The sequence below is a fragment of the Jaculus jaculus genome, chromosome 17, assembly GCF_020740685.1.
Source record: "Jaculus jaculus isolate mJacJac1 chromosome 17, mJacJac1.mat.Y.cur, whole genome shotgun sequence".
In the NCBI taxonomy this organism is placed as follows: Eukaryota; Metazoa; Chordata; class Mammalia; order Rodentia; family Dipodidae; genus Jaculus; species Jaculus jaculus.
Genome location: NC_059118.1, coordinates 11,740,735 through 11,752,330, shown reverse-complemented (window position 1 = coordinate 11,752,330; position 11,596 = coordinate 11,740,735). Strand labels below are relative to the sequence as shown.

Here is an 11,596-nt window from a genome sequence, read left to right as displayed (position 1 = left end):
GATTGGATACCCGAGTGGCCATGCTCAGCTGTTTACATGGGTGCTGGGGAGCTGAAATCAGGCGTCCTCAGGCCTTCCCAGATTCTCACCCTCACTTGGCTACAGCCCTTACCTGCTGAGCCATTTCTCCAGCACAATACAAGTAACCTTGTTTGCCTGTTTAAGACAGAGTATTAGCCTGTAGCCGAAACTAGCCTCAAATTTATGGCTACCCTCCTAAATGCTGGGATTACGGACAGCAGGCATGTACCACCACACCCAACTAGTATAAGGTCTGTTGTTTTTTTCATTTTTTTTTCGAGGTAGGATTTCACTCTAGCCCAGGCTGGCCTTGAACTAACAGCTATTCTACCTCTGCCTCCTGTGTGCTGGAATTAAAGGCACGTGCCACCACGCTTGGCATGGATTTTTATTTTTTTAATTTATTTGCAAGCAGAGAGAGTAAGAGAAAGAGGAAAAGGGCCTCTTGCCATTGATAAGAAGCTCCAGATGCATGTAACACTTTGTGTATCTGGCTTTATGTGGGTACTGGGGATTTGAACCTGGACTGTCAGGTTTTGCGAGCAAGTGCCTTTTAACTGCTTAGGCATCTCTCCAGCCCAACTAGTATAAGGAATTTTCATACTGCCATCTGCTATGTGAGACAGGCAGTAAAGAAAGAGTAATGTAAGGAAGTGTGACAAGAGAAATAGTATCACAGCCCTTGAGGGGTGGCAGGTAGCCACCACAGGGAGGGGCTAGCATGAACTTTTGTTTCTGCAGCTCTGAGGTCTCTGGTGGGTCTCACGGAGGCAGGAGGTGGCCATGGTGACTAGCAGGCTGACTGCGGAGGTGTGCCGTCGTCAGTGCTACCCTCTTTCCCAGGTCTTCTGGGGTCAGGAGAGAACCTGTGGGGAAACAACATCGCCAGGATGGGTTGAAAAAGTAGCCTGCACTGCTTTCAACTGGGCTTTCTTTCCGCAAGGAAAACAAACTTTCTGGAAGCACTGGAAGAAATGCTGGACCAGCCCTATAGTTACAACTGCCTCAGCGCCTCCACAGGTCACTATTTCTCCTCTGTCCTGTCTCCCAGCCTCTTCCAGCAACTGCCAATTTTTTAAATTATTTTTTATTATTATTTATCTATTTGAGAGAGAGGTACAGAATGGGTGAGCCAGGGTCTCCAGTCACTGCAAAGGAACTCCAGATGCATGTGCACCCTTGTGCAGCTACTTACGTGGGTCGGAGAATTGAACCAGGATCCTTTGGCTTTTCAGGCAAACATCTTAACCGCTAAGCCATCTAGCCAACCCAAGTGCCATTTTTTTTTTTTTTTCGGTTTTTCAAGGTAGGGTATCATTCTAGCTCAGGCTGACCTGGAATTCACTATGTAGTCTCAGGGTGGCCTCAAACTCATGCTGATCCTCCACATCTGGCTAACTGGCAATAGGCTGACCTGCAATTCGCTATGTAATCTCTGGGCGGCCTTGAACTCACGGCAATCCTCCTACTTCCGCCTCCAAAGTGCTGGAATTAAAGGTGTGTGCAACCACGCCCAGTTCTAGAGTCTTTTAACCATCAGCACCACAGGGATACGGGATGAGATACACTAAGTTGCCCATAGGGCCATAGCAGAGAGGACAACATATGAAAGAATGAAGCCACGCGTGGAGGTGCACACATTCAACCCTAGCACTTGGGAGGCAGAGATAGGACTGCTGTGACAGAGCGAGTTCTAAATCAGCCTGGGTTAGTGTGTGACCCTATCTTGAAAAACAAAGATGAAAGACTGCCAGGTGTGGTGACACGCACCATTGATCTCAGCACTCCGGAGGCAGTGGTAGGAGGAGGACTGCTGTGACTTCGAGAACAGCCTGAGACTACAGAATGAATTCCAGGTCAGCATGGGCTACAGTGAGACCCTACCTCAAAAGAATTTAGAAAAGACGGCTGGCTGAACGTCTTTCCCATCGCATGCAGGATGTCAGCAAAGCATAACCGGACCACATTTACTGCAGAACAAAATATAGTACTGAGGGAGGCATTCAGCAGGAACCCCTCCCCAAGTTCTAACAAAATCAAAGAACTGGCTTTACAGCTGAACCTTAGTGAGGTGGTGGTAAAGACATGGTTTAAAAACCAGCGAGCCAGGCTGAAGAAACAACAGAACAAAACCTTGTCCGAACAAGCCAAACCGGAGGAGGGGGAGATCGCCGAGTCCAGTGCCTGCCCACAGAACACCAGCCCAGATGACAGTAACTGTGAAGCACGTGAGGCTGGTGCCCCCGAGATTGATCTCCCACAGGATCTCCAACAAATTAAGCTCCATTTTCTTTGGCCTGCCATTCTCTTTGACACGGACACACTTGTGAAACTGTATGCCTTACCTGGGGAGGATGATCCCGACAGCTTCCAAAAGTATCTTCAGCCAGGCAAGGAGGCGCAGGCTTTAAACGTTAGCACTTTGGAGACAGATGTAGAAGGATCACCATGAGTTTGAAGCCAGCCTGAAAGTACAGTTACATAAGTGAATTCCAGAGAGCAAGACCATACCTTGAAAAAACACCCCAAAAAAACAAAACAAAAAACCCCCCAAAATCCCAAAAAAACAAAAAAATCAAAACTAAACTAAAAACAAATGAAAAAAAAAAAAAAAAACCAAAATCCCCCCAAAATAATAAGTATTTCCAGGATGGCTTGATTGAGGTGGAATAGCTAGACATTCCAACAGCTCTAATAGCCTTGACCTCACGATGTTCCTCATACCTCTGCCTCCTGAATGCTGGGATTAAAGGCATGTGCCACTATGCCTGGCTTTATGCCTATCTGCCTGAAAAATAAATGTTTATATGTGCTTATTGTTTTTGTTTTTTCAAGGTAGGGCCTCTCTCTCTCTCTCTCTCTCTCTCTCTCTCGCCCAGACTAACCTGGAATTCACTATGGAGTCTCAGGGTGGCCTCGAACTCACGGTGATCCTCCTCTCCTTTCTGAGTGCTGGGATTAAAGGCGTGTGCCACCATGCCTGGCTTGTGAAATATATTAAAAAGTATAGATGAGGGGCTTGAGAAACCGTCGCGTTTCTTGCGAGGCGATGTCTCAGCTAACCAGCATGCAGGAAGCCCCCTGGCCGACCATTATCACCAGCCAGCATCACCATGGGGGCCATGCTGGGCGCCTTCTCCGTGGCCGGCTGGGTAGGGTCTCAGGCTAGCTCAGGCTGACCTGGAATTCACTAGGGAGTCTCAGGGGGGCCTCGAGCTCGTAGCGATCCTCCTACCTCTGCCTCCTGAGTGATGGGATTAAAAAGGTTTCATGCCTCTGCAGTGGTGCATCATGCTTGCTGTGCAGTTGCTGTCCCAACACTAAGAATTCCACTGTGGCCCAGTTATTCTATGCTTGCATTCTCCTGGGCACTGTTGCATGTTGTCTCATGAGGACAGAGAGGACAGAAACTGAGCTGAAGGTTTTGGTTCTTCAAAATTGTTACTATTGTTGGTATCATGGTTGGGTCTCTCTACATTCCTGGGGGCTATTTCACTTCAGTCTGGTTTATAGTTGGCATGTCCGGAGCCACTTTGTTCATCCTTATCCAGCTGGTGCTGTTGGTAGACATGGCTCAGTCTTCGAATGAATCATGGGTAAATCGTAGGAAGAAGGAAATCCAAGGGTCTGGTCTGGGGTTTTGCTCTCTGTTACAAGCTGCTTTTATATCATGTCAACTGGCATTGTTGTGGCACTCTGTATGTTCTACACCAAACCAGATGGCTGCACAGAAAACAAGTGCTTCATTAACCTGATTTTGTGCATTGTGGTTTCTCTTATATCCACCCACCCAAAAATTCAGGAATACTAGCCTGGTTCAGACCTCCTTCAGTCCTCTATAATTACTGTCTATGCCCTGTACCTCACATGCTCAGCTATGACCAATAAACCTGATTGTTCCTGCAACCCTTCCTTTTTGAGCATCATTACACACTTAACTGCACCAACTTTGGCTCCTGGAAACACAACTGCTGTTGTTCCTACCTCTCCTCCATCATCAAACAGTGGACACTTTCTGAGTTTTAATGATCTTTTTGTTGTTGTTGTGCTTCTCTGTGGTATATGCCTTGGGTACTCTAGCTTCCGTACTTCAAGTCAGGTAAAAAGCTGACCCTCTCGGGGAGCAACAGTGTGATCCTCAGTGACACCAGTGGAGCCCGTGATGAAGAAGATGGACAGCTGAGGCGGGCCGTGGACAACGAGAAGGAGGGGTGCAGTACTGCTGCTCCCTATTCCACCTGATGCTCTGCTGTGCCTCCTTGTACATCATGATGATCATGACCAACGGGTACAGTCCTGATGCCAAGTTTCAGAACGATAGCCGCAAGTGGGTAGCTGTGTGGGTCAAAATCAGCTCCAGCTGGGTCTGCCTGCTCCTTTATGTCTGGACTCTTGTGGCTCCACTTGTCCTCACCGGCCGGGACTTCAGCTGAGCTTCTGAGTGCCGAGGACGCTGCTGAAGCTTACAAAGGTCTCCCTTGCCTTTTAAATTTATGTCAACTAAACTGTTACATGAACGCTTTGCAAATTTGACTATATTCAGGTTTATATCAAAGGCAAGATTGAATGATGCTTGATGTATAATTGAACTGTTCATTTCTAAATATGTTTATTTGTAAGGCTATAGCACAAAGGGAACTTTTTTTGTTTTCAAGTGAACTACAGCTGTGCTGTGAAGTGAGTTCTTTATAAAGACCTATAGATTCTTATAACTTTGATTTAAAATACAAGGTAAAAGAATGTTGGATATTTGAGACTATCTTTAATATGAACCTTTTCCTCTGCAAAGTCTTCACCATGTGATGCAAGCACACTGTTTAGTGCATAGACTCTTTAGAGGTGGTGTGACCTAGTTCTTGGGCAAGGATTGTGTGTAGGTCCTTCCTCAAAACAATAGTTGCTAGATATGGCTACACCTTGTTTCTTTGTTTACTTTTTAATATCACAGCATTGATGCTCTTGATACAAGTAAGTGGTTTTAACAGATATGTTAATTTCAATAAATGCTTTGTAGGCTTGAAAAAAAAAAAAAAAGAATTTAGAAAAGCCGGGCATGGTGGTGCATACTTTTAATCACAGCACTTGGGAGGCAGAGGTAGGATAATCACCATGAGTTCGAGACCACCCTGAGACTACATAGTGAATTCCAGGTCAGCCTGGGCTAGAGTGAAACCCTACACACACACACACAAAAAAAAGAACTTAGAAAACAAAAAAAAGATGAGAAAGACTTCACATTTACCTTATGTCACTGCTGCACCTGATCCGACCCTGCCACCATGACACTGGAGACATTCCAAGGTAAGAAGTGGCACCTAGTGCTGGAGAGATGGCTCAGCAGCTAAGACACTTGCTTGCAAAGCCCAATGACCCAGATCCAATTTCCCAGTACCCACATTAAGGCCAGATGCACAAAGTGGTGCACACATCTGGAGTGTTGTCTGCAGCAGCTGGAGGCCCTGGTGTGTGCATTTTTTTCTCTCTCTGCTTGCAAATAAACAAATAATTAAAAAAAAATAAAGAGTCCGGTGTGGTGTCACATGCCTTTAATCCCAGCACTAGGGAGGCACAGGTAGGAATATTGCCATGAGTTCCATGCCAGCCTGAGACTACATACTGAATTCCAGGTCAGCCTGAGCTAGAGTTAAGACCCTACCTCAGAAAAAAATAAATATAATAAAATAAAGAGGCGGCACCTGGGGCTGCAGAAAAGACTTAGTGGTTAAAGCACTTGCCTCCAAAGCCAAAGGACCACGGTTCAATTCCCCAAGACCCACGTAAGCCAGGCACACAAGGTGGTTCATGCATCTGGAGTTCCACAGCTGGAGGCCCTATGTTGTGTGCCCAATCTTATCCTCTCCCTCCCTCTCATAAATAAATTAAAAAATTAAATTTAAAAAGTGGCACCTAATATAAAATGTACATACTTTTTAATTTTTAAATTGTTCGGTTTGGGAGAGGCATCTTGCGCTCTTCCAGTCTGGACTGGAATTCAGTATATAGTCTCATAGTGCTCCCAGACTCATAGAGATCCTCCTATCTCAGCATCTCATTGATGAGATTAAAGGTGTACTCCACCACACCAAGCTAAACTTTTCTGTTTTTTTGTGTTGTTTTTTTTTTTCTCCAAGGTAGGGTCTCACTCTAGCCAGGCTGACCTGGAATTCACTATGTAGTCTCAGGGTGGCCTTGAACTCACAGTGATGCTCCTAACTCTGCCTCCTGAGTGCTGGGATAAAAGGTGTGTACCACCATACCCAGCTAAAATGATTATTTAAAAAATATATTGCCCCACCCATTGCCCCTAAAATAATAACTTCTAAAATATTTTTTATTTATTCATTAGCAAACAGAGAGAAAAGATGTGAGGGTTGAGTATGGGTGCACCAGGACCACTTGCCCCTGTAAACATCCTCTAGATTCACACATCATTTTGGGCATGTGGCTCTATGTAGGGACGGAGGAACTGAACCCTAGCTTGCAGGCTTTGAAAGCAAGTGGTTTTAATCATCTCTTCAGGCCGTAAAATATGTTATTCATAAGTCATCAGTGATATATTATTAAGCAATTAATTTCAGAGAGGGATGAGATAGGGTACCACTATGCAGTTTACACTGGATTTGCCTCCTGAGTGCTAGGATTACAGGTGTGTCATATGCCCAGTTCATCAATGGCACTTTTGGTTGGCTGGTTGTTTTGTTTGCTTGTTTGTGGTTTTATTCGAGGTAGGGTCTCACTTTAGCTCAGACTGCCCTGGAACTCACTATGTAATCTCAGGGTGATCTCAAACTCATGGCTATCCTCCTCCTCCTATCTCCCAAGTGCTGACATTAAATGCATGTGCCACCACGCCCAGATAAGATCTTTACTACTATTGTGGCATGCAAGCAATTACTTGCATCCATATATATCTTATTTTTTTCCAAGGTAGGGTTTTGTTCTAGCCGAGGCTGACCCATGGCTCAAACCCACCGCTTTTTTCTTTGGGGGCTAGGGCTTTCTGAAGTAGGGTCTCTCTCTGTAGCCCAGATGGACTGGAATTCACTATGTAGTCTCAGGCTGGCCTGTAACTCACAGAAATCCTACCTCTGCTTCCATCCTGAGTGCCGAGATTAAATGCATAGGAGCCTGAGGTTCTATTAAAAAAAAAAAAAAAAACACTTAAATTTTTTGGTTATCTTGGGGGAGGGGTGGGAGACGGAGAAAAGACACTCTATAGCCTCTTGCCGCAGCAAACGACCTCCAGACTCATGTTCACTCGGAGTGTCTGCTTTTCGTGGGTACTGGGAAATCGAATCCGGTCAGCTCGCTTTGCAAGCAAGCGCTGCTAACCTCAGCCATCGCCCCAACCCATCATTACTCTGTAATTATGAATAAATGTATTAGGGAAAGATCAAGATACGGCAACAGTTCAGGAAGAGCAAACCTAATCACTGGAACAGAATCCACAGCCGACTAATCACTTCACTAAGACCTCCAACCACACGACCAAAATACCACTTGGTGCTGGCGCGCAAACTGAACATGGCTGCCCGCAGGTAAGTACATCCGGGTCACAAGGGGAGGGCGGGACCTCTGCTCCCTCCAGCCAATCAGACGACAAGGAAGGCACCCTCAGCCTGTGAGTGGCTTCCCTGAGGGAGGGCCCACGTGAGCCGGAGTCCGCTGCGATGGCGCCTCTCCAGGGCACAGCTACGGGTGTCGCCCTCGCCCCCCCGTCTCGGCTCAGCTAGGACAAGTGTGGAGCGCGCTCGCCGCCGTCTCCTCGGCTCTACAAGCCCGGGTCCTCGCTGATCCTCCCCAGCCGTGTCCCTCTGAGCCCAGCTCTCTGCATCCTCGACGTGGGGGACGCTGACCACGCACGGGGACGTGGGCCTCGTCACTGGTGCTGCACGGGACCGCCGCTTCCCGCCCGCCTCCATTAGCCCGGAAGCCTGGCCCCAGGAAGCGGGAAGTCCAATTGAACCATAAGCGCTCCCGAGACCCCCTCCCCCCGGGGAGGCCGAATACGTGGCACATCCCACCATCATGGCTACGGTGTACGACCAGAGCCCTAAAATTCCCGTGCACCTCTCTCCTCCCACTACCTCTGATCTCTGCAGTTTCCGTAGGTGTCTTTTCTAGAATGGTAATGCGATCAATCCCGTTGTACTCAGAAGGGATTGGTTCCAGGAAACCCATCAGGTACCAAATTCAAGGATGCTCAGGTCCCTTATATAAAATATCCTGGGCTGGAGAATTGGCTTAGCGGTGAGAGGTGCTTTCTGGAGAAGCCTGATGGCCTGTGTTGAATTCCCCAGTATACACGTAATGCTAGGTTAACAAAGTGCTTTCATACATCTGGAGTTTCATGTTCATTCTCATTCGACACTCCCTCTCACCTTGCTAAAATCAATAAAAACGTTTTTAAAATAAAATTGCTGTGGGTTGTAGGACTGGGGATGGCTCAGCAGTTAAGGTGCTTGCCTGCAAAGTATAACGACTTGAGTTGGATTTCCCAATACCCACATAATACCAGACACACAAAGTGGAGTTCATTTTCAGAGCTGAAGGCGCTGGTGCTCCTGTTCTCTCTCCATCTGCCTATTTCTCTCGCTTGCTCAAATAAATAAAATGAATTATTTTTTTAAAAAAAGAAAAAACAAGAAAAGCTAGAGCCAGGCTGGGTAGCACACAGCTTTAATTCCAGCACTTGAGAGTCAGAGGTCGGAGGATCCCTATGAGTTGGAGGCCAACCTGGGCTACTGCATGATCCTACCTGTAAAAACCAATCAACCACCACCACCACCACCAACAACAAAAAAAACAGAATGAAAGGAAGAAACCTGGCCTTTGTGCGCACGCCCCCGCCCCTCTCCAATTCTTGCACTGGTGAGGATACACAGTACAAGCATGAGTCTGGAGATCTTTAACAGTGGCAAAAGGCCCTGGCACTCCAACAGTCTTCTTCAATTAATATTTAAAAAATTTATATTTGTAAAGGGAAAGAGAGAGAGAGAGAGAGAATGGACATACCAGGGACTCTTGTTACTGGAAAGGAATCCAGGTGCATACACCAGTTTGTGTACCTGGTTTTACATGAGTTCTGGGGAACCCAACACTGACCATTGGGCATAGCAAGCCAGCACATTTAAACTGAGCCATCTTCCTAGCCTTCTAAGTTTTTTGTTTTTAAAGAAAGAATATAAAACAAAATAAATAAAACCTGGGTGTGGTGGGACATGCCTTTAACCCCAATACAAGGAGACAGAGGTGGGAAGATTGCCATGACTTAAAGGCCACCCTGAGACTACATCGTGAATTCTAGGTTAGTCTCGATTACAGCAAGAAATTACCTTGAAAAAACAAAACAAAAAAATATCCCATAGGACAGTCAATCCCCACACAGAACTTTTATTTAAATTTTATTTATTAATTTTCAGGTTCTTATAGGTGTGGTCTCCCTATTGCTCAGGCTGACTTGGAATGCACTATGCAGTTTGAAGGTGGCTTGAACTCACATTGATACTCCTTCCTACCTCTGCCTCCAAGCATGAGTATTAAAGGCATATGCCATCACGCCATTCGAGGCTTCTTTTGAATTGCTGATTGTTTTCCTTGACCAAAACTGGAGTGAACTTCCCAACAAGATCACCGTGACTTTCTGGCCTGTTAGCACCACGCCTCTAGACTTAATCCTACAATAGCTTCCCTACAATTGAGTGATTTGCATCCAAGGAACTATCATATTTTACATGTATGTATATCATGCATACATTACCAAAGTTAACATAACTATTTTTGAAACTCTTAATGAAATGTTTTTCCTTTTTTGGGGGGTGGTGGGGGGCTTTTGGAGGTAGGGTTTGCTCTAGCCTACGGTGAAAAGGAATTCACTGTGTAGTCTCAGGCTAGTCTGGAACTCACAGCAGTCCTACCTCTGCTTCCCTCTTGAGTGCTAGGATTAAATACATACAAGCCATCAGGTTCTACCCCCCAAAAAAGCACTTTAAAATTTTTTGTTTATGGGGAAGGAGGGCGACAGAAAAAGGGCGCACCATAGCCTCTTGCCGCAGCAAACGACCTCCAGACGCATGCCCACTACGAGTGTCTGCTTTTCGTGGGTACAGGGGAATTGAACCATGTCAGCTCGCCTTGTAAGTAAGCGCGGCTAATCTCAGCCATGTCCGCAACCAATCATTACTCTGTAATTATGAATAAATGTATAGGGAAAGGTCAAGATGTCGCAACAGTTCACGAAAAGCAAACCTAATCACTGGAACAGAATCCATAGCAGACTAATCACTTCAGTCAGAACCTTCAAACACATGACCAAAATACCTCTTGGTGACCGTGGCGCGCGAACCGAACATGGCGGTGGACGACCCTGAAGCAAACGCGGCTGCCCGCAGGTAAGCAAATCCGGGTCACAAGGGGAGGGCGGGACTTCTGCTACCCCAGCCAATCAGACGACAAGGAAGGCACCCTAAGCCTGTGAGTGGCTTCCCTGAGGGAGGACCCACGTGAGCCGGAGTCCGCTGCGATGGCGCCTCTCCAGGGCACAGCTACGGGTGTCGCCCTCGCCCCCCGTCTCGGCTCAGCTAGGACAAGTGTGGAGCGCGCTTGCCGTTTCCTCGGCTCTACAAGCCCGGGTCCTCGCTGATCCTCCCCAGCCGTGTCCCTCTGAGCCCAGCTCTCTGCATCCTCGACGTGGGGGACGCTGACCACGCACGGGGACGTGGGCCTCGTCACTGGTGCTGCACGGGACCGCCGCTTCCCGCCCGCCTCCATTAGCCCGGAAGCCTGGCCCCAGGAAGCGGGAAGTCCAATTGAACCATAAGCGCTCCCGAGACCCCCTCCCCCCGGGGAGGCCGAATACGTGGCACAGCCCACCATCATGGCTACAGTGTATGACCAGAGCCCTAAAATTCCCGTGCGCCTCTGCTGTCCGCCTGTCTCCTCCCACTACCTCTGATCTCTGCAGTTTCCGTTGGTGTCTTTTCTAGAATGGTAATGAGGTCAATCCCGTTGTACTCACAAGGGATTGGTTCCAGGAAGCCCAGTAGGTACCATCGGGTCCCTCATATAAAAGGTCCTGGGCTGGAGAATTGCCCCAGCGGTTAGAGGTGCTTGCTGGAGAAGCCTGATGGCCTGGGTTGAATTCCCCAGTACCCACCTAATGCCAGGTTTGCAACGTGGTTACATACATGTGGAGTTCCATGCCCATTTTCATTTGCTCCTTCTCCCTCTCCTTGCTAATAAATTAATATAAATGCTTTTAAAATAAAAGCATTGTGGGGGGTCTGGGCTAGACAGATGGCTCAGTAGTTAAACCGCTTGCCTGCAAAGTCTAACAACTTGAGTTGGATTTCCCAGAACCCACACAAAACCAGACGCACAAAGTGGTATGTGTAATTGGAGTTCATTTTCAGGGGCTGAAGGCACTGGCGCTCTTATTGTCTCCCCAACTGCCGATTTCTCTTTCAAATAAATAAAATGAATTAGATTAAAAAAAAAAATTGAGAAACGCTAGAGCCAAGCTTGGTGGCACACAGTTTTAATCCCAGCACTTGTGAGGCATGGGTCAGAGAATCGC

At 47.1% G+C, this 11,596-nt stretch overlaps 1 long non-coding RNA gene and 1 pseudogene across 2 annotated transcripts; one reads left to right on the top strand and one right to left on the bottom strand.

Moving 5' to 3' along the window:
• Positions 1–516: 516 nt before the first annotated feature.
• On the bottom strand, positions 517–10,471 carry LOC123455570. Of its 2 annotated transcripts, none has more exons than XR_006633994.1 (3): positions 10,059–10,471; positions 2,367–2,486; positions 517–887 (listed from the first exon to the last, which is right to left on the bottom strand). It is a non-coding gene; the product is annotated as an uncharacterized LOC123455570 (long non-coding RNA). The 2 variants fall into 2 exon arrangements; XR_006633993.1 differs by lacking the exon at positions 10,059–10,471 and adding an exon at positions 5,264–5,334.
• On the top strand, positions 3,135–4,466 carry LOC123455569 (annotated as a pseudogene).
• Positions 10,472–11,596: the final 1,125 nt, after the last annotated feature.